Below are 24658 nucleotides of genomic sequence, written 5' to 3'. Positions count from 1 at the left end.
TCTAGGGAATTTTGTTATGTTTTTTGTTTAATATTGTTGCTGTATTCTGATTTGGTTTCAGTCTCACCTATAGCAATGTTGCTGGTCTCTGATCATAACACTGGTTTTTAATTTCCTCTGTCTTTATTTATTTATTTTATTTTATTGTACTTATTTAATTGGATTTTTTACATCTTCAGTTGTGGATTTAGCTGGTAAGAACAAAGTAAATCTCACAAAGATACCAATTTGGTCTAGACTGATCCTGTACATTGCTAAATTTTAGCAGAGAGAGCTAATGTTGAGTGGCTATATAAAATTATTGTAGAACAAGTAACGGCTTTTAAACAAATGAATGTACTGGAATGGGGCACCGAGTTGAGCAGAAGAGTAAAAGGGCTGAGAAACCTTGAGTCCCTCATAGGAAGGAAGATCTTTCCCAAAACTTTGCAGTATTCATCTAGCAGCAATACAGGCTTTAAACTGGACATATTCCTATCTATAGGCAAACAGCAATAAAGCTACTATTATGAACAGCTCCTCACGTTGCTTCTGATTCCTTGCACCTGACAGTGAAGGAAAACTGCAGTGTTATGATTGCATATGTAGTTAATAATTGCAGTGTCACAGTATGAATCTGAGCTGATCACTCCATAAAGTGCCTGGTTCAATTAAAACTAGGAACCTCCAACCATTTATCTTCAAAGAGAACATATTGATCATCCTACTTCTTAAGACAGGGGTATTGGGCTGCAAGAACCAGCCAGTCTCACTATTTGAGTGACTGGTTATGGATTGATTGATTGATTGATTATGTGCCATCAAGTCATTTTCGACTCCTAATGACCACAGAGATGGATTTTTTTCAAGAGCTAGGCAATCTACCAGGCTGCAAGAATTGCATATGTCTAGTCTAATGAAAAGGACTAGGGGATGACATGAGCGCAATACCCAAATATTTTAGGGGCTGCCACAAAGAAGAGGGGGTCAACCTATTCTCCAAAGTCCCCAAAGACAGGACAAGAAGCAATGGCTGGAAACTAATCAAGAAGGGAACCAACTATGAACTAAGAAGAAATTTCCTAACAGTGGAATGGCTGGGTGGTTTGTTGGTGCTCCAACACTGGAGGCAAGAAATCTTCCAGTCCATCTCCCTGCTTCATTGAAATATTATAGGGTCTCCTGCCTGAGCAGGGGGTTGGATTAGAAGACCTCCAAGATATCTTATTTATTTATTTATTATTTAGATTTGTATGCCGCCCCTCTCCGCGGACTCAGGGAGGCATACAAACTCTTCCAACCCTGTTATTCTGTTATCCATAATCTTTTAAGTCTCCCAATAGTATGCTCATTGCCATTGAAACTGAATCCAACTACCATTTATTTATTTATTCAATTTTTATGCCACCCTTCTCCTTAGACTCAGGGCGGCTTACAACATGTTAGCAATAGCACTTTTTTAACAGAGCTAGGCTATTGCTCCCACAATCCGGGTCCTCATTTTACCCACCTCGGAAGGATGGAAGGCTGAGTCAACCTTGAGCTGGTGATGAGATTTGAACCTCTGACCTTCAAATCTACAAGTCAGCTTCAGTGGTCTGCAGTACAGCACTCTACCTGCTGTGCCACCCCGACCATGCTTTTAGCCATCCTCTACTTCTCTTTCCTTCCACCTTTCCTAATATTAAAATCTTCTCCAGAAAGCTGGGCCTTTATCCATCTCAAGTAAGATCACTTGAATTTGGTCACTTGTGCCTTGAGTGAGAACTTTGCATTGATTTGTTTGATGATCCATTGGTTTGTTTTCTCAGCTGTCCGTGATATTCTCAGGAGTCTTCTCCAATACCAAAGTTCAAAGTCCCACTATTAGCAAGGCTACATCCACTGTATCAGTCAGCAGATTCTGAGGAGTACCAGTAAAAAAAAATCTCCTGCTTTGTTTTCTGAACATTTCACATTTGCCATCTCTTAATGAATGATCTAGTATAGTCTTCCTAAACAAGTCTACTGTCCAGTGAAATAAAGCATATGATGCAATTGCCCCTGTCAAAGTAAGATTCAATTGCCTGCCAACTGATGTGGTTTATATAAAATGGGAGAAGATGTCATTTTGGGCAAGAGGCTAAATATTTCAAAATCATCCCTATTGTTTTCTTCTTGTTAGAAAACTCCGTGATATACAAAGAAGGCTGAATCAAAGGCTGCATTGAGGACTAGGGAGGGTTTATCTCCAGCAGACGCCTTTCTAATTCTAAATGCCCCAGAGAAAGAGATGTGATTTTTAATTCAGATGCAGGAAAGCACAGCCCTGAGCAAGTCAACAGATAAAGCAGTATATTGAAGAAGAAGAAGAAGTTTAAGATGATGGGAAAATGGTAGTTAAGGCAAACCTGCTTTTTAAAAGACTATGGGGGTTGTTCTGCTTTGGGCCTGCTGCATCGGAACAAAGAAGCCCCTATGAGCAAGGATTTAATTCAAACACTTTTAAATAGTTAAAGATGCTTTGTACAGACAGGAGCAGATTTTTCAGTTCATGTTAGCAGAAGCTCCACTCAAATTGGCCAAAAGATAACAAACCGCCGGCAGCCAAGAGGCAGAGCTAATTAGCACATTCTTCCTTGAGATAAGGTTCCTAAATCACACATATACCCTTACAGATCTCAGGTTTCTTTTCTTTCTCATTCATCCTCATCACTGCATGACTCTTAAGGAGCCACAGCAGATTCTCAGCATGGCAGTTCTGGAACTCTGGATCTGAGTCCTCCACCATGACAAAGTTGAAATTCCATGAACCTTTACCCAGAAACCCTCCCTTATATACAGACTGGGTGTGGTCAACTGTTTCCAAGAGCTACGACTGACTAGACTTTCTTCCATAGACTCACTTTCTGAATTTTTTTTCCTGGCAAGATATTCCTGTCTGCTTCTTGACCTTCTGACCTGGGCATCTAATACGGGCTTCTGATCCCCAATGTCTTCCTCCTCCTTTGACTTAGACATTACCATCCTCTGGGTTTCTGCAGTCTCTGGAGGTTCCTCGGGTTCTAACTCTCCCTCACTCTCACTCTCTGACTCAGTAGCCAAGAACACCGACCAAGATGGACCCAGTTCATCCTCCTCGGAATCTGTGACTAACTGACCTGGTCATGGACCAATCACAATAGGGGTAAGGATTGCTTTTGGTCATCTAGAAATAAGCTTATTAGAAACTGAGAGACTGGGAGTTCCAGTTCTGCCTTAGCCATGAAAGCCAGTTAGTTAAAACTTTGAGCCACTCTCACCACCAGGTTGTTGTTGAGGGTGGAGAAGATGTGTTGGAAAGGTTTGCCACCTTGAATCACTTGTAAAAGCAATAAATAAATTGTTCTTCTCTATTCCAGTTGTGGGTATGACTTAATTAGGGAAGCTGCCCCATTCCCCTCTTGATCATTTCTGATCTGCACTTCATAGCTACTGTCCTGTTTTTGGAATATACACTTTAACATCATTAAAATCCTCATTATCTCTAGGAAATAATGTATCTCTCACGAAACCTTAATCAATAAAACTGAATTGGCAAAGCACCTGGTTCTTTTTATCTCCCCTCCCTCGGCTCTCCTCAAGCCCTGGGATCATAAGTAAGTTTCTTGTATCATGTTTTTGATGTCTTGGAGCATTGTTTACAAGTGGAGAATTATTTTGATGACCATGGACTATATTTAATACTGGGTTGTAGCAGGTGGACAATAGGCTAAAATAAATAGGACTGTTTTATTTTTAAAAACTGATTTAAACCCATACCGTATTAGATTTTCCCCCTTTTCATTTGGCACAATTTAACAGAGAAGCTCTTCCCCTGGGTCCTGCCAGACGACATTGTTTAGTCAACGGGACCCGGAGAAGGCCAACTCTGTGAGACCTAACCGGTTGCTGGGATTCATGCGGCAGAAGGCGGTCCCAGAGATATTCTGGTCCGATGCCATAAAGGGCTTTATAGATCATAATCAACACTTTGAATTGTGACTGGAAACTGATCGGCAACCAATGCAGACTGTGGAGTGTTGGTGTAACATGGGCATACCTGGGAAAGCCCATGATTGCTCTCGCAGCTGCATTCTGCACAGTCTGAAGTTCAAAGGTAGCCCCATGTAGAGAGTATTACAGTAGTCAAGGTGATGAGGGCATGAGTGACTGTGAGTAGTGACTCCTGGTCCAGGTAGGGCTGCAACTGGTGCACCAGGCAAACCTGGGCAAATGCCCCCCTCACCACAGCTGAAAGATGGTTCTCTAATGTTAGCTGTGGATCAAGGAGGATGCCCAAGTTATGATACCTCTCTTGATTTTTAATGTACTAATATTTAGCTCCATACTTTTTTGTTGCATCATACAATCTACCTAGTATTCACAGCAACACAGCAACATCTGCACAATAATCTCTCTCCACTCTATGTTTAAATTCTACTACAAACACCTTTTGGGGTCCATGGTGCTATCTGAGCTTAGTGGCTTTCTTTACCAAACTAGGTAACATTGCCCTTTGGGTTCTTTTACCCTCTGTGCATGCTTTGCGCATATGCAGAGGGTAAAAGAACCCAAATGGCAGTGTCCGGGCAGGTGGGCAGAACCTCACGTTGCCTTAATAACCAGCTCTCCAACAACCAACAGGCATGAGTAAACCGTGAGCATTTCACCCCTGTCTAAGTGCTATTGCTATCATCTTTGCTACAGCCTACAACTATGACCACCTGTTTGTACATAAACCCATCAGAATATCCATCAGCTGTTGCATAGTCTGAGCAGATGACTATAGATTACAAAATAAAATAATGGCAATCCATGTCCAAATGGCCCAAAGCAATTAGCCTTTTGGTCAGTTTAGAGAGTTGAGCTTTTACTTGGCCATATCAGACCTTGCATTTGCAGAAACTAGCCTGTTTGTGCCCAAGCAGCAAACCAGTCCAGCCAGCCCACCAACCCAACCAGCCAGCCAGCCACAGACCAGTAGAAATGGATTGAAGTCTTCAATGAAACACAGCAGCAGTAGGAAGTTGTGGAAAAATATATTTACTTCTTTATACTACTACTACTACTGACTATAATATACATACAATAAACTAGTATCTTACTAGTACTTTGCTACAACTATCTTAGTTCTGTAACTCACAGGAACCAACTTTTACAGCGTTACAGCTTCTTCCACAAACAGCAACAGCACACAAGCTAACAGCGAACAGACAGAGAGAACAGATAGAGAGCTCTTGCCTATTTAAATACTTTTCTCGTAATTGCTAGGTTGCTGCATGCTCAACTGCCTCTGAATGACTTGGCATTCTTAACTGAGGCCTACTTTCTGCATTATGATATTACATAGGGATTTTTAATTCCTGACAGATCATATATATAATTTCCAATCATCTAATGGCCAAATATTTCATTTGTCATGATGAGATGATGATTATGATGATGGCTGATAATAGTAATAGTAGTCCAAAGTGATTTTTTTTTTAAAGAAAAGAATTGCACATTTGGAGTTAACATTAAAAAATGGTAAATTCGACACAGAAATATAGATATTCATGGTAGACGACCTGTAAAGCAGATTTTTCATCCTTTTGCTGCAAAATCCAGTCTTTGCAACCTCTTCCAGATTGTAATGCAGACAGATCAGGCCCTGTTTCTATGACAACCTAGCCTAGAAATGCCAAACTTCCTTCCTCCTTCCATCCTCCACAACACGTCCATTGTTTATTCCCGCCTGTTAACTGTTTCCTTTGCTGCATGTGACAAATGAGTTAAATTAACTCCTAATAGAATTAGAAATACAGAGTGTTTGCCTATCAGCACTTGAGAAGCTATTTGGCTATAAGAGTACCAGTTTTGGAACACGCAAGGATTGATGAAATCCAACTGTGATTGCTTTAAGATTTGCTGGTATTCAGATAGAAATGAGAATTGAGATTGCAGTTTAATGCTTGTGTATTTGGGGGAAAACAACAGCACCTGGACAGAGTGAAAGATATATAAAGGTAGTTCTTGATCTGGATGCATCTCCAGAGGCTTGTACTGTTGAGAGGCCAAGACAAGACGGCAGAGTAAAACCATATACAGTGGTACCTCTACTTACAAACTTAATTCATTCTGTGATTGGGGAAACCACAAGGAGGGTGGAGGCCTTGTTCCCTACAAGGAGATTCCTAGAGAGGCCCCATGGAGGCTTCTCCCCATTTTTTCCGGCTCTGTTTCCTCCCAGGAGATTCCTAGAGAGGCCCCACGGAGGCTTCTCCATATCTTTTACAGTTAAAGCTTCGGAGGCTCGGGTTTGTACGTGGAAAATGGTTCTAGAGAAGAGGCAAAAAAATCTTGAACACCTGGTTCTTATCTAGAAAAGTCCCGAGGAGAGGCATTCTAGATGTACCACTGTATTTTAATATGGAGGCTTAAGGAAAACATGAAATGCATGGGGAACTATGCTCCGTGTTTTGGTCCAAAGGCTGCCTTTGTTGCATTCTTGTTTTTGAGATAGGCTTAGGTCAAGTTAAGGTTGATTTGGTACATGAAAACATCTGTGTGTATGTACCAGCAAAATAATTCACAAAGTAACTTGCATTTGTCTTTTTCCAGAATTTCCCCCCTTTCAACTTGCCACTATAGCCCTCAAATCTAAGGTTTTCTTATAGTCCACCTGCATGTACCAGCTAAATCAATCCTGCACGGCTAGATTTATTGGCTTTTTTGTCTCATACATTGCATTCCAAAATGTGGAATACGTTGTGGTTGATTTTTTTTAAAATTTAAAATATATCCTTTGCAAGTGGGTAGTGAATGAGATTTATTGTGAGCCATCAAGTCAGTGTTAACTCTTAAATGCCACATATATAGCTCTTTCTTTAATTACTCTACCCATTTGATGAAAATAAGGTGTCTTGAGTTTGAGATTTAAAGGAGAGATGAGCAATGTGTCACATAGATGATAGGCATAGCTGGGCTATAAAGTGCAGCAATTATTGCATTAGTTGCATCAGTTCATTCAGTAAGAGTTGACAGGATGAAGCACAAATATTATTTTCAAATGTTCCTTAAAAAAACTCAGTTCTTTCCTTTCAGTCACCCACTTCAAGTGAGAAACTTCAGGTTCAAGTTACCAGGACTTGACTTCCTCATTGCAGATTTGTTAGAGTATTTTATTTTCTACCAGATTCAGGAGGAACAGGATGTATGTCAATCTAAGACTTGCATCTGCCTCTTCTGAACATCTTTTTTAGTATTATTTATTTTATTTTTATTTATTGTTTTGTCAAGTACATATTGGTGATATACAAAGATATAACAATGTCTTATAACATGATACTAGTACAGTGGTACCTCTAGATACGAGCTGCTCCACATGCGAGTATTCCAAGTTACGAGCCGCGATGCGAGCAAAATTTCTGTTTGATACCCGAGCTCATATTCAGGATACGAGCCGAGCTTCCACTAGGTGGCGCAAGAATCTCCTTGCTTCCAGTTATCTCGGCGCGAAAAACAAAGTCTAAAGGCATTCGTTCGAGATGCGAGTTGATCGACTTACGAGCTCGGGTCTGGAATGAATTAAACTCGTATGTCAAGGTACCACTATATAAGGTGACCAGATGTCCCCCTTTTGGTGGGACAGTACCACTTTTTACCAATGTTTCCAGTGTCCCATGGGTTTTTTAATAAGTCCCAATTTTTGAAAGACATACCAGCCGATGGCTTGAATGCCGGCTGGAGATTGGGTTGGAGATGCTTGCCATGCAGTCATGTGTCTTGAAGGGATTGGCCGGCAAAGAGCTCAGCTTCCACACTGGGGGACTGTGATGGGCATTAGGGATGTTGCTGAGGCCCTGGCGGTGACACTGCTGAAGAGGTGCCAACGCCGCTGCTCCTCAGCTTGCCTGGCTCATTGCTGAGTGGCCGAAGCTGCGCCCTCTCGCAGGGAGAGAGGGAGACGGGATGGGCAAGGTGGATGGCGAGTCCCATAGAAACCGAAGCAGCGGATTTGCCATCCTGGCAAATTCTTCATCAGGCACTCCTGCTGTCCAGGGATTAATCGGCAGTGCACTGGGCACTCTGTGGATGTTCCCATCTGGCGGCTGCATGGAGGAGCATGCCTACCAGGTCTGAGTGTCGCGGGAAGTGCTCCTGGCCAACACATTGCTCTGCCTGCTGACAGGCCTGGACAAAAGGCTATTGGCCACTGTGGTAATGCACCAGAGAGAGAGAGAGAGAGAGAGAGAGAGGGAGAGAGAGAGATTGGAGAGTTGGAGATGAGACCGAGCACACACCTCTCCGGTGTTCCAAAGATTTTTCAGTCGTGCCCCCCTCCCAATCAATGGTGTCCTTCTTTACTGAAATTATAATTGATAATATAATTTGGTCAATTTCTACTAGTAAAATAGAAACATTAGGATAAGGGACGGAAGGCACGGTGGTGCACTTATGCACGCCCCTCACTGATCTCTTAGGAATCAGGGGAGGTCAAAAGTGGATAGTCTAAGGGTAATGTTTTGGGGGTTAGGTGATGAAATTACAGAGTCAGGTAGAGAGTTCCATGCCTGCGTCTTTTGCATGCCTCTGTGTATAAGAGATTCCTCCCAAAAAGAATACGGGCAATATATATATATATATTGCCCGTATGTGTGTGTCAATATATATATATATATATATGTGAATGATGAGGCAGCAGCCATCTCGATCACCGGAACATAGAAACTTTAGTAAAACCACTTAGCTTTCGTTAGCGTGCTGCTAACTTCGTCAGAGTATTAAAAATGCCATGGGAGACAATCACCTTTATAAAGCATTATTCAGTCTGCTCATTGCCCGCGTCATAGGGCCACACCCTTCCCTCCCCTCTGCGGCAAGCCTAATTGTGGGCTTGCTCATGCTGGCTAAAGGGGGATCTACCGCTTTTACTCGTGTCTGTTGCCTCTTTCCCTCCCCAAGGGAGGAGGTGGAGTTACGAGGCCTAATTGTGGGCTTGCTCATGCTGGCTAAAGGGGGATCTACCGCTTTTACTCGTGTCTGTTGCCTCTTTCCCTCCCCAAGGGAGGAGGTGAAGTTACGAGGCAATACTTCGGAGGTGTTTGGTATTACTTTTTCCCCCCCATTATCGTTGTTACTTTCCATAGTGGTACATGTCTGCTCTTGCAATTTTTTTGCCCATGCCCTCGTCTTAGGTCTGCACTGTTCTAATACTCCCTTGTCCCCTGTGTTGGAACTGCATTGTGCCCCTCCCCCTCTACCTCCATGTTGCTCCAGTATGTTCCCTTGCTCCCCGTTGGGGGTTGCTCTACCCTCATTTAGCTGGTTTCTATGCCCGGCCTGGGGAATTCTGTTAGGGGCTTTATCCAATCCTAATGACCTATCCCCTTTAAGTCGTTGCTGGTGCCTTAAAGCCTGGTATGCCGATGGCATATCAATATGTCTATTTAATATGTCTATTTAACAACGATAATGGGGGGGGGAAAGTAATACCAAACACCTCCGAAGTATTGCCTCGTAACTCCACCTCCTCCCTTGGGGAGGGAAAGAGGCAACAGACACGAGTAAAAGCGGTAGATCCCCCTTTAGCCAGCATGAGCAAGCCCACAATTAGGCCTCGTAACTCCACCTCCTCCCTTGGGGAGGGAAAGAGGCAACAGACACGAGTAAAAGCGGTAGATCCCCCTTTAGCCAGCATGAGCAAGCCCACAATTAGGCTTGCCGCAGAGGGGAGGGAAGGGTGTGGCCCTATGACGTGGGCAATGAGCAGACTGAATAATGCTTTATAAAGGTGATTGTCTCCCATGGCATTTTTAATACTCTGACGAAGTTAGCAGCACGCTAACGAAAGCTAAGTGGTTTTACTAATGTTTCTATGTTCCGGTGATCGAGATGGCTGCTGCCTCATCATTCACACACATACCTGGAACTCGCATTTTTAGGACTATTCTTGATATATATATATATATATTGACACATTGAGAGGGAACTCTTTCCCCCAAAACTAATGACCAGCTACTTGGTAATTAAATAAAAACATAAAAAAGAGAAGTTAGCAATTTCATGGACATCAGTCCAAATCAGCTAGCTTCTTTGAGGTCAGCCATATTTGGCTACAAGCTCCCACCCCTCTAATGAGCTAATTATACAAACACCCATTTCCCAAACATGCAAGACAAAAGAAGAGAATTTTGATCTTGCTCATAGGCATGACTTTGCATGATTTCCCACCATGGACTTTTACACAGGTGTGATTGTCCATCTTATCCCTGAATCACCAGCTGGAGTTGCTTAGCCTTAATCTAAATTCACTTGAAAGAATCAGATACCATTTTTCAAATTTATTGGAGAAGTTTAGTAGCTATCTTTTAGGATTTACATCAGGAGGTACAACTTGTTTTCACCTCGGGCTTTTGCTGCAGAATTACAATATGTTCAGCTTTCACGAACGAGCTGTATTATAACACTGACAAATAGCAGAATTCTACTGTTTTCTTAGGCTGTCTTCCCTTGCTTTTTCATATATGATTGGGGATGTTTTATGTGTCAGGAGATATATTTGCAAGACTAATTAGTTTGGCAAAGACATTTTGTGCTTGCCACCCAGTTTTATGAATTAAACGGTGCTATTTCGATATACTAAATAGAAAGAAAAGAAATGCATGGTTGGCGGTTTTAAGCGCCAGCCGAAATTACATGCGGGGTCGGGGAGACGCTGCCGGCAGCTCTTCTAAGTCTGGACTTCCGGGTTCCTCTGGAACCCGGAAATTCGGCTTTTGGCAGCGCGCCAGGGTGGCATCCTGCCTGCTGGGATTTGTGGCAGGTCCTGGATTGCCCTATTTAAGGGCGATCTGGACAAGACCTCCCCCTTGCCTGGGCTCCTCATGCGAACACCCGCCCACCCTCCGCTATCAACAGTGTGTCCTAAGGAGGTCGCCTTGGGGCTGAATAGGAATTTTTTGCGGCCTCCCCTTTAGAGGCGGCCGTTTTTTCGCCTATTCCACACTGACGATGTGGACTGGATTGGTTAGGGGGTGCGGCGCACTTAGTGGTATAGGCCTCCCTTTGGTCATTGGGGTTTGGCAGGTTAGGGGCGGAAATGGGCAATTAGAAGCAACTGCGCATGCTCCTTTGGGCATCCTTCAAAGGGTGATGGACCGCCTCTCTCCAGGAACTAGAGGTTGGAACGTCGGGGATTGGAGAGAGGATGTCCATGGGAATCACCGGATCCAATTGCCACGGGGATTGGAGGGTGGACTCCTGCCACACGACAAAGGGGCGTGGCCTGGATCCAGGTGAAGGTGGCACCTTCACCTGGGTCAGCAGGGAGTTTTTGCCCAATGTTGCCAAGGAATGTTATGGTAGGAATTTCCGCCCCGTTAGTTTTGGCCTTTGCAGGTCCTTAGTTCGTTCTGAATTTAAATATTGAAATTGGCATATGCAAATTTATTTAAATTTATGTTAATTCAATAAATGACCCATATTTTAATCCACAACATGTCTCAGCGTCGTTACTCGGCTTCCGGGGGTAATGGATGGTGAAGAAGAGACAATGAGGAGTCTTTTCCCCCAGATCTCCTCCAGGACATTCAATTGGAAGCAATAAACTGGGCTAAACCTCAAACAAGAAGTTTCTAATTAACACTGCAGGGGAATTTTCTGATTGGACCTTATTCCTGAGCAGATCTTTGGTTTTCCAGTAGAGATGAAAGTGCTGCTTTAGGTCATTTTTTTTTACAACCCAATTTATTTTGCTCTCAGTTTAAACGACTCCTTAATCTACTAAATTTTTACCTCCATACAGTAGCTGTAAATACAACAGTTTGCTTTTGCTGTGAAACAAGGCTTCTGATCAGTCGAAGTGTTTTGGCTACAACAGGGCTGACTTATTTTATTGTTGTCAGCCACTGGAGCATATTATTGGTGATCAGGATGGTGGGAAAAAGAAATAGAAGAGGAAGCTAATAAGCAATATGGTGCTTCAGCTCAAGCAGATGTCGGGAAAGGGACATGGGACTGAGGTCTCATCAAAGATCTTACTTTCAGTCAAGCTTGAATTACGATGCCAAGCTCAAGCCATTACTGGCAGCTTGCTTCCTTCTTTTATCTGTGAATGGCAGTGCTAATAAAACTGACAGATCCATGTGGTTGATTGCTGCATGCTAATTATTTATTTTGGCTGTCAATCGTGACATGAGATGGCCATCAATTTAGATGTCTTTAAAAAGCTTTAGACCAATTCAGACAGAAGAACGCCTAAGAACTGCCTGTTTGTCAGAATGGCTCTCTGCCAAAAAGGAGCTAATGCAAGATCCTTTTTGAAGAATTTCAGGTGGTTTTCTGATTGATTCCACTGTTTACCTGAAGTCTAGTTGGTTACTCTAACTCAGGGCTCTCCAACTTCTGAATCATGGCCCACTGGCAGACCATGAGCAGTTTGCAACCAAACTGCAGCAGACGAGAGCATGTGCCCGTGATTGATTGATTGATTGATTGATTTTATTTGATTTCTATGCTGCCCTTCTTGAGATTTATAGGGCAGCGTACAATATTAAATATAACAATGTGCAAGAAATCTAAATAACTATACATTTTGATATACTAAATGGAAAGAAAAGAAGGGTTGGAGAAGAAGAATGGATGGAGAAAAATTTACTAAAAAAAAACACATTTTAAAAGATCCTATATACACTCACACACATTCATCCAATCCAATCCAATCATATCTAGCAATGGCTGGAGACAGTCTCATCACTCACGGCCCCATGAGGTAGGAGAGGGGTGTCATACAAATCCAATTAAACTTAAAGCTTTATGAAAGACCAGGAGGAAGGGGGCGTTGCATATCTCCAGAGGGAGTTCATTCAAGAGGGCGAAGGCCACCACAGAGAAGGCTCTTCCCCTAGGCCCCGCCAGTCGACATTATCTGGCTGACGGGACCTGGAGAAGGCCGACTCTGTGGGACCTAACTGGCCGCTGGGATACATGAGGTGCTGGGATACATTTGTGTGAGCGATGGGCATGTGTGCACGCCACTTGTGCAAATGGACCTGCATGCACATGTGTACTTGATGGTGGAATCTCTCCCCACTTCCCAGCAGGCCACAAAGCCAGAAAGTTTGGGAAACTCTGCTCTAAGGCAGACTTCTTCTGTGTGGGCGCAATGCAGAAAATGGAAATTTCTCAGAATGCTCCAATCAGCCTACTTTGAATATTCTTGGAAATGCCCCAAGTATGTGGCCCTTGAAAAAAGAAAATAACCAAAATAGACATCAATCTTTGTGGCCTATTATAAAAAATACCAGGAATGTATAATTCAGCAACATCTGGAATTATATAATATTACTGTTCCCGGAGTAACACTTTTTGTTTGGCTGGATCTATTTATATCATAGTAGACAAACATGATATAATTGAATCTATATCCAATTCTGGACAAAGGATTTCATATTCCTTGTTTTGTATTGTTCCTTTTTGCCATTTTTCACTAAGGTTGCTTTTGCTTGACATTCTTACAAAATATTATTTGTGTTCTGTCTCTTGTATTCTTGCATCACTTAATCTATTCAGTTCCTGTAAAGATGGGAAAGGTGCTTATACAACATATATATATATATATACTCTGCTCAATAAAAATAAAAATAAAGGGAACACTCAAAGAACACATCCTAGATCTGAATGAATGAAATATTCTCATTGAATACTTTGTTCTGTACAAAGTTGAATGTGCTGACAACAAAATGAAATTGATTGTGAATCAGTGTTGCTTCCTAAGTGGACAGTTTGATTTTATAGAAGTTTGATTTACTTGGAGTTATATTCTGTTGTTTAAGTGTTCCCTTTATTTTTCGTTATCTTCAGGCTGGTACCAACCAAGATCACACCAAGAATAAGGCATACAATACTTTGGGAGATCTCTAAAAACCCCAGGGTAACATATAAAGGATGAAAGGCCACTCTTGCACTGAAACATCAGTGTTCATAAGACCACCACCAGAAGAATACTGAACAATAATGGTATGCATGGCAGGGTTACAATGACAAAGCCACTGCTCTCCAAAAAGAACATTTGTAGTCATCTGCAAAGAAAGGCAAACCCTGCATGACTAGTAGTAGTAGTAGTAGTAGTAGTAGTAGTAGTAGTAGTAGTGATGATGATGATGATGATGATGATGATGATGATGATGATGTTGACAGGCTGTATTTACCAAGGAAAATAGGCAGCAGAGGACTTTTGCAAGTGAAGCAGACAGTGGAAGAAGAGAAGCATGCATTAGCTGACTATGTGAAGAAGAGCAAAGAGTCAGCGTTGATGGAGGTCAACAATAGGAAGCTTCTCAAGGTGAAGCAAACCCAGGACAAGTATAGAAAAACTGTAACTCAATGTCGTATGGACAGTTGGTGGAACAAAGCATTGCATGGCCAGTTCTTGGAGAAGATTGAAGGCAAAGTGGATAAAGTAAAGACCTGGTCATGGCTTACAAGTGGAACACTCAAAAAGGAGACAGAAGGACTAATACTGGCGGCACAAGAACAGGCCATTAGAACAAATGCTGTCAAAGCCAGAATTGAAAAATCAACAAACGATCGAAAGTGCAGACTCTGTAAAGAAACAGATGAAACAATCGATCACATACTCAGCTGCTGCAAAAAGATCACACAGACTGACTACAAGCATAGACATGATGCTGTGGCACAGATGATCCACTGAAACCTGTGCCGGAACTACCATTTACCAGTGGCAAAGAACTGGTGGGATCATAAGCCCGAAAAAGTGGTCGAAAATGAGCAAAGAAAACTACTGTGGGACTTCCGACGTCAGACTGAGCGAATTCTGGAGCATAACACACCAGACATCCTGATTGTGGAGAAAAAGAAAGTATGGATCATCGACATTGCAATCCCAGGGGACAGCAGAATTGAGGAGAAGCAGCTAAATTAGTGAAATACAAAGATCTAAAAATCGAGCTGCAACGACTCTGGCATAAGCGACTCTGGTACTTGGCACGCTGGGCGCAGTGCCAAAGGATCTCAGCGGACATTTGAAAACCATCGGAATTGACAAAATCTCCATCTGTCAATTGCAAAAGGCCACTTTACTGGGATCGGCAAACATAATTCGCCGCTACATCACGCAGTTCTAGGTGCTTGGGAAGCGCCCGATTGGTGATGAAATACAAAATCCAGCATAGTGATCTCGTTTGCTGTGTTGTATTGACATAATAATAATAATAATAATAATAATAATAATAATAATAATAATAATAATATAGTAAGTTGGGTTAGTGTTTACTTTGATAAGTAGGCTGAGCAAAGCTTTGAAGAAGTGGTTCAGTTTGATAAAAGTTCAGCTGAATCACCCCATCAAAGTAGATTTGCAAATTGAAGTGGGCCCCTGAATCAAACTAAGTAGCTGGAAAGCAATCAGTAGTCTTGTAAAATGTTTCTGCAGTTTTTCAGGGTCTATTAACAGATAATATATAATGTCTCAGCTCCACTTCCATATATAGGAAACCTAAAACTCCCAAATAGCCAGTAAATGCCAAACTACATAGCCACAAATGACATTTTGTGTCATTTGCTTAATGATGCCGTTATGCAAATAATGCAAATGTATGCAAATTACATGATTTGAGGTATTTGGGTAAATGATGTAAATCGCCACGGACGTAATAAAATTAAGGTAAAACTAACTTAACTTTAACTGCAGAGTTGATTGGTCTCCCTGAACGTGGCTGTTTGCTAGCAGACATTTCACTATCCTACTAGATAACATCATCAGTGCCCTAGGTAACTTTATTAGTTAAATTTAACTGACTCATCTGGATTATTTTGGATACAACAGAAATGATTTGGGGGATTTCCAGATGAAAATGCAGTCCATTCAAAGGCAGCTAAAATTTATCTGTTAAATAAAGGTTTTATAATACAGTTCTAAAGTTAATTTATGAGACTTTGTGCATTGCTCTACAACGGAGGTGGAGAACAATGGCCCCTTTATGACTTATGGATTTCAACTCCCAGAATTCCTGAGCCAACATCAGACATTGGAGCCATCAGAATTCCTGGAATTGAATTCCACAAATCATAAAAGGCCATTGTTTTCCACTCCTCATCTATCATAATTTCTTTATAAGTTCTTTGATGGACAGCTTGAAGGTTTCTACAGTATATTACTTTCCCCTCATCTCTATTATCTTAAGCTTTCAAGAAAAGTAGAAGAATCCAAACAAATACAGAGGCAAAGTTTGGGTGAAAAATAGGAAACAGGATTTATTTTGGAACTGGAAACAAACCGTTGTATTCTGAAGAATCTGATGAACCTTTCTCATCTGACACATTACTTGATTGTTCTTGAGATGAAACAGGATGCTGATGTGCAGAGATAGGCTGACAAATTTTTACTGCCACACTGTAGATGTGGCTTACTTTGTGGGTGTGGCTTGATGGTCATGTGACCGGGTATGAGTGGTTTACCATCCAAATGTCTAGGTGGGAGTGGTTTGACAATCATATGACTGGAGGTAGCTTAAAGGTCATGTGACTGGGCGGGGAAGGCTTACCGACCAAGATAAGTTTTCAAATAGGTGCTTGGACTCTTTTTCAGTTGATTAAGTCACATTATTTGAATAGCCACAAAAAGGACAAATGATAGATAGCATTATTTGTTGAGGACCACAGTAACATTTTAAGGTTTTGTACTGAACCCACAGGATTCAGTATTATAACAGATTAGGTAAATAGCTCAATTTTCTTTAATTGTTTATAAATGTTCAGTTCTAGATAATGATTAAAATAATTAAAGCGTTTATGGGTAAAACTTACTATTTAATTATTTCCTACTTTAAAAGTAATTAAGGATCATACTAAGGTACTAGAGAATGAAGGGCAATAAAAAAATTATTAAACATTGAATAAATAGTGCATATTTATTTAGCCGCCCCGAGTCCTCAGAGAGGGGCGGCATACATATCTAATAAATTATTATTATTATTATTATTATTATTATTATTATTATTATTATTATTATTATTATTATCTTACTATCCCCATCACTGCTGATGTGGCAAACAATGACAAAGTTTACAGATATCATTCCTTTTCTTTTCTCTGCAACTCCTGGTGTGTGGAAAATCCCCTTCCCTTCCCTTCCCTTGAGTTATCTGCAGGGCTGCACAGATGGGCAATAACTTCAATCATGTTGATGAAGCAGCTGATTGTCCCTCATATCCAAGAGGTTGGAGACTCTATGACCATAAAGCGTTACAGATAACCCAATTGTTAGGGGTCTTTTGTAATGTCTGCCAATTACAGTTTAAGGCTCGAGATATTGTGCCAAGCCAGAAAATGAAATAATTCACTAACTATGTAAAGAATGTTGTGTGGATACAACTTCCTTCTCACACATTTCTTTCCTAGCTCCCCCCCACCCTGTTTCCTCTCCCGTTCCCTTCTCCCTCTACTTGGCTCAACCTATTGTAAGTCATTGGTTCCAGTTACTGTCATTTAAGTTATTTTGGTGAACTAAAAACTCTTTTGCCAGAAAATTAAAACCAGACAAACATCTATGAGAATTCTACAGCCAAATGTCTGCACTCCCACTAAGCTCATTGGGCACCAACTGCTACTGTTGACTTCTCTCTCCCTACATTTGCCAGCTGCTACTGCCACCATGCAAATCTTTCTCCTCTGGTTGTCTATCTCCCCTCTATCTTCTCTAACACACATTTTCCTACATGAAGGTTGCAAATAAGCAGTTCATGCCACATCCTCTTAAGTTGGCAGACAGCACCCTTTAAAAAAAACCATGTTCAATAGTTGAGAGCGCGAATTAGAAAAAAATTGAATACTGAAAATGTTTAGCTTCCCTCCTTCAAAACACTGTCCTCTTGGGGTTCTACTTCCACAACTGGTCACAATGCAGAATTGCAGACTCAGTTACAACTGTATAATTTTGCTTCAACCTCCCCCAAGCCTCCCCACTCCTTCAATGAAGACTTTGGGAGAAATACAGTGGTGCCTCTACTTACGAACCTAATTTGTTCTGTGACCAGGTTCTTAAGTAGAAAAGTTTGTAAGAAGAAGCCATTTTTCCCATAGGAATCAATGTAAAAGCAAATAATGTGTGGGATTGGGGAAACCACAGGGATGGTGGAGACCCTGTTTTCTCCCAGGAGATTCCTAGAAAGGCCCCATGGATGCTTCTTCCTGCCTTTTCCAGCTCTGTTTCCTCCCAGAAGATTCCTAGAGTGGCCCCACAGAGACTTCTCCCCACCTTTTCTGGCCCTGTTTCCTCCCAGGAGATTCCTAGAGAGGCCCAGGGAGTCTTCTCCCTGTCTTTTCCAGTTAAAGCTTTGGAGGCTTGGGTTTGTAAGTGGAAAATGGTTCTTGAGAAGAGGCAAAAAAATCTTGAAAAACCTGGTTCTTATCTTGAAAAGTTCATAAATAGAGGTGTTCTTAAGTAGAGGTACCACTGTACATGATATCCACATTTGGATATGATGGTGGCTGAGTTCACAAATGATATAAACCTGCCTCAAAAAAGGCAGTATGTTGACTCAGCAGACAGCATGAACTCATCTTTTGTGTCTTCTTATATTTGGATCATTAAACAAAGCTTTGCAGATCTTGCATTCAGAGTCCACTTTGGTGGAAACATCTGTCCAAATGTATTAGAATCTGAAATGGAAGCATACCTCTGTTATCTATCTAGTCAGTAAAATGCTTTGAAAACACAAAGCTTCTTTTTATATATGTATACACTGTAGATCTCATTCTTTGATGATGCATTTTGAACATTGTTTTGAATTTCCTCTTCCCTCCTCTCAGTTTTTAGGGGAGGATGGGGGGGGATGAAGCAACAGTGATTCTTAAATGTCAGAACTAAGTAACTGTGCTGTATTTTCAAAATAGCCCCGCTATTAATGTTTATTCATGATCATCCCCTCACATAAATAAATACATAGCGGAGTTGTTTTCCATCTGTACTCCGAAAAGAGCTTCCCTTTCACCATATTATCTGCCCTATAATTGCAAAGTCCCTTTTATTCTTGTTGGATGCCATCTTGCTGGGCATCTGTTCTCTCCCTCCCTCCCTTTCTCCCTTTCTCTTTCTCTTTCTCTTTTTCTCTCCCCCCTGCCTTTTTCTTTTTGGTTCAAATGCCAGATTTTCTGTTTTCTGGGAGAAAGGTAGTTAGCTTCACCTTCAACCACAACAACACACAAGCATGAAATAGATTTAAACTAAATGTCAACCGCTCCAAACTAGATTGCAAAAAATACAACCTCAGTAATAGAGTAATCAACATCTGAAATGCACTACCTGACTCTGTGGTTTCTACTCCTAACCCCAAACCCTTTAACCTTAGACTATCTACAATTGACCTCTCCCCCTTTGTAAGAGGTCTGTAAGGGGCATGCATAAGTGCACCATTGTCCTCCTGTTCTATTGTCTTCTATCATTACTTTTTATCATTACTTATCCAACGTTTTATTTGTACAAATTACTATCCTATAATTGTTTGACAAATACATAAATAAAATGAAATAAAATAAATAAAATAAGCATGTCCCATGCTTCCAATCTGCTTACTTGCTGCTAGTGTGTTCCTTGCTTTCATGGCAGGCCAAAAATCATCCTTTCCAAACCTAATTTCAACTGAGACAGAATGTTTGTTCTGCCACTCAGTGACCTTCCCTTCCTTTCTTGTGCAACCCCAAGCCTGTCTCCTCACGTGGTATAAAAGGCTTTTGAAACTGCCCAGATAGGAAAGGCTTTTGTAGTCTGATGAATTCTTTATCATCTGCCGGATCATCTGGCTGTTTGATGCTACAGGGATACAGGGATATCTCTTTCATCTCTCAGTGATAAGGATTTGTAAATGACCCACATGAGCTGATGGCCAGCTGCCATCATTTGTTTCCCCGTTTTCTTGAAGATGCTTACTTTTCTAGTCAAATTTTCTCTCTGGGATCTAACAGCATAGAAGATGGTTTCCTTTCCTTGAAGACTTGAAGGCTATTCTTCAATAGACCTTGCTTGAAAAATATAACCTTTCTTAGATATTTTTGAAAATATTCATAGTGAGGATTGTAGGTTTTGGCAGGGGTCCATTTTCCAAGCTTGTTGTCCAGAAGCTAAACTCCCATGAGCTAAACAGAAAGCTCAGAGAATGCACCCCTGCCATAATCTTTCTTTTACAACTACCGTATTTGTGCTGCAAACATTTGGACAGATGTTTAGACAAAGAATAAGATATTCCTGTATTTCTTTGATACCATCGAGTGGCCATCCCAAAAATAGTTTTTCAAACTGGTCTTTGTTTTTCTTTGAAGATGTTTTACTTACAGCAGCCCCACCTAACTACAGGTGGCCTCATTTTCTCGTATAATAATCCTTCAGTTGTTGTCTCCTATGCATCACTCTACGCATGCGTGGATGTGTCATTAACTCTTGTTCAGAATCCAGGGATGATACAGATGACTGATCTCCTCCTGGGCTGTCTGCCAAACTCCCCTCTTCCCTGTCACTCACGCTTCCTTGATGAGAGGAGACTTCGTCGGAAGATTCTACTGGGAGTAAAACAGGCCTGCAGCATGTAGATGTCTCCCCCACATCCACATCCACATTCCTTGGGGCAGGAGCTGGGCCAGAGCTAACCACAACAGCATATATACATAGAATTAAATAGTATATTTTGGATGTTCAGTAATAGTAAATAGATAGGGAAATTATATGTCTCTGAGGTGAGGAGAGGCCAGGCACCCTAACCCTAACCCAAACCCTTGATGTGAGTGATGTCAAGTTGGCCACCTTTAAGCTATTCACATGACCTTTAAGTCACCTTCTGGCCATGTGATTATCAAGCCACTCCCACCTGTTTACATGGCTGGCAAGCCACACCCACAAAATAAGTCACACCCACAGTGTAGTAGTAAAACTTTTACTGACAATAAAGTTATTCTAAGTTCTAAGTCTGAGCCATGGCACTCCCTATGACAGTGGCTGTTTCAATGAGTTGTGCATCTTAGGTTTCTCTGAATGGTTACTCAAAAGACCTGCAGGTGAAAACTTAGCTCCACTTCACTGCCTGTCACTGCCCACTGCTCAAAGCAATTGCTTCATTACCCATAGTGTTACGAGCTGCTCCAAAACATTGATAAACATTAAAAGAAACCCGTACTATTGCTATGGACTGCTAAACACTCATCCATACATGATGCAAGTCTTCTACATTTAACTGCCAATTAAGTAGCATTTTCCCACCCACTCATCCCCGAAACAAACATCCGCTTTCCTGTTCTCTGACAGAAATAATCTTTCACATACCTCTGAATAGGCTAAAGCAAGTCCATTAAAAAAAAAGGCTCCTTATATTTTTTTTCTCTCTCCTTTTATATGTGCAATTTCTTTCTGCCAGTTTCTAGAACAAGTCTTTAGAAGTGGATAAGAGCTTACAAGGATTCTTCTAATGAACACATTCAACCATTAAATAAAGTAGAGAAGGAGGGAGATGCTGGGTTTTTTTTAGCACTTCCCTTTGTAGTTATAAACACATTTGTTTTTGTCTTGTTTACAGCTGCAGCTAACAATAATAAAGAAATGATAGCATGGATTACATTTACAATTTATATCTGTAATATTACCAGCAGTATTGTATTTCCCCTTCTCTCCTCCTCTTCTTATTTATATAAGGACTACATAGAAGTTTGATTTTTCTGAATTGTGGAGATCAGCAAACAATTCGGAAGCTGCCTCAATCTTGTTACTATATATCCTAAGAAATAGAAATAGGTAGGAGATATGGGTGTGGATTATACTGGTATAGACAGGAGTGGGCTTCTAGCCGGAACACTAAATGAGGCTCGCCATCGCGGCTCCTGAGTGCTTTCCGGGCCAGCACGATTTTGCCTCTGCACCTGTGGAGGTAGCAAAATTGTGCATGGAGCAGCAGATGTGCCTGTGTTTCGGCATGCGCAGAAGCAAAAAAAAAACTTGCCAAAACACGGGCGCACCTGCAGCTCCGTGCACAATTTTGCTACCTCCACAAGTGCAGAGGCAAAATCGTGCTGGCCATGCAAGCATTCACAAGCCACGACGGCAAGCCCAATTTAGTGTTCCGGTTAGAAGCCCACCACTGGGTATAGAGATCTACTTATGCACCTGTATTTGAATAGCAAGTGATGAGTCCCTTCACATAACCTCAGTTTCAATCTCAGAAACAGTATCAAGTCCAATCTGGGTCGGTCAACAGTTTTGGCTTCTTAGCTTTTGGACTGGTGCTGGAGCCCATCCTCAATAAACTTCTCTCTAGTAGAGAGCAGGGGTGGGCAGCAGGCGGGATGGGGCGGAACGTAATTCCACCAGTGGAAATGAAGATGTGTGTGCAGCTCCAGTTGATCGGTGGCTGTCACTTCCTAGATTACTGGTCTCGGCTCAACTCTCTTTTTTTTCCTGCTGCTGCTGCTGCATCTGCGCTCCTTGCTTTTTTCCTCTTTCCTCCTTCCTGGCCTTAGATGAGCTTCCCTCTCTCCTGCCTGGCTCCCCTCCTGCCTCACGCAGCCACCTCCTGCCTGAGGTGCAAGCAGAAGGCATGGGTGGAAGCGGTGCTGGCAAAATGTATGCTTCTGGCAGCACCCATTCGCCTAGCTACCCAGCCTGAGGCAGGGGGTGACCCAGGAAAGGGAGCGCAGGAAACACGAAGTAAATTATCACCCCAACGAGCCACACTGGAATCCAGGAAGTGATCACTTTGGCATCCTTAGCAACCTGCTGGTATACGTGACGTCAAAGCTTTGCCCCTGGAATCTCTTCATGGGAGGCATTCCGCAGCTCCTTCAAAGGGAGGTCTTTTCATGTATTTTTTTTTAATGAAAAAGAATGCCACAGCGGCGCTGCAAGCAAAGGGAGGTCTTTTCATGTAAAAATAAAAGTTTTTATTTTCATGTGGAAGGACCTCCCTTTGCTTGGGCTGCTGCTGTGGCGTCCTTTTTCGTAAAAATAAAAATAAATAAAAATAAAAAGTCCGTAAAAATAAAAAACGATGGGATTCCGGCCACGGAGCTTTGGCACCACAAACCGTTCGGGTTCAGCCGAATTTTGCGTGAACACCGTTGGGTTCGCCCATCACTACTAGAGAGAAATTCCCTGAGGATGGACTCCAGCACTGGTCTAAAAGCTTGCAAGACTAAATGTCTGGTCCCAGTGACTGATCCAGATTGGACCCTGCAGGAAACAAATACAACTTGGAACCACAAAAGAAAATAATAACTTTGGGGAAGTAAAAGGAGAAATAAGCAGGCTATGGTCTTAACTAATATAATTAAGATTAATTCTAATCAAGCATAGCATACACTGAAATACAGTGACTGGATTTTCTAGTGAACTGGTTAAAAATATTCTCCAAACATTGCCATTTTATGATGGTCATGGCTTGAATATTTTGATTGCAAAATGTATTAGTTTGAGTTTTTTGCCATTCCACTAACTTCTCTATGGTATTGTGGTTAATTATGAAAATAAAGAGTTTATAGTAGCACATAGAAAGTGTCATTATCTGTTTTATTATAACCAATTTCTTCTAGTGTGTATTATACTTGCTTTATTGGATATGATAATGTACAATTTAAGGCTGGTGGTAGATAATAATATGCAAGATGTACAATTATGTGGATCTAAATTGCAAAAATCACATAGCCACTTTTATAAGTGTTGGGTTGAATGTGCTGTGTATCAGTAATAGCAAGACAAATTTAAAATGTCCTTAGCAAAATGTACCACATTCATATTACTTCTAAACATAGTTTTGCTGTTATTATTAATTTATTCACTAAAATATTTAGACCCACTTTCTCATTACAGGAAATGAACATTAGAATGGCTAGCAAAATCAAATCAGAAGCATAACAAGTAGGTTATTTTTAAAAGTTAACTATAATCAGTATAACAATGCAACATAGATTAGTGACTTTATAAATTAGAATCAGTTTTCCTTATTCTGGTGCTTTCCAGATGTGTTGGGATGAGGCATTTCATAATTCTTGAAGCACAAGAAGTCATGCTGAAAATTGCTGGAGAGTAGACTGGACCACTGAACTTTCACACATTCTCTTTGACTCCCTCATCCCTAAATAATTGCAACAATAGTACGCTGTTCACCCAACATGTCCTTCTCCTTGGAAAAAAAATCCTAAATGAAATTCTTCTTCACCAAACTGAATTTAAAAATTAACTTAATCATAATCCATGTGAATTTAGGGTAAGAGCAAATTAATTGCAATATTGTAGAAAAGCATGCACCCTGTCCAGGGAGATTTTATACATACATAAACACTTTATATAAACTTCATATATTTTACAAAGAACCACCTAATCACCTCTTTAAATTAAAAAAGTAGCTTCCAGACCCACCAAACGTGAATAAAATGTCTCTATGCCAAATTCAACTGCTTTGAATTTTCAATATTTTTGCATAAATATGACCTAAAAAGTGATCTGTTCTGCACGAGTCCTAAAACTATATAACAGGAAACCTAATTAAGCAAATGAGTAAAAATATTACACTTGTTCATTTATTTATTGTAGGAAATAATGCAAAGCTAAATATTTGTGTATGACAAAAGTATGTGAATCTTCCTACTTATTTAAAGATAAAATTAGAATTGGACGTTTGAATCCATAGGATTATAATCAAGTGTG

Source organism: Erythrolamprus reginae, chromosome 1 (assembly GCF_031021105.1).
Source record: "Erythrolamprus reginae isolate rEryReg1 chromosome 1, rEryReg1.hap1, whole genome shotgun sequence".
Classification (NCBI taxonomy): Eukaryota; Metazoa; Chordata; class Lepidosauria; order Squamata; family Dipsadidae; genus Erythrolamprus; species Erythrolamprus reginae.
This window is presented reverse-complemented; position numbering follows the sequence as displayed.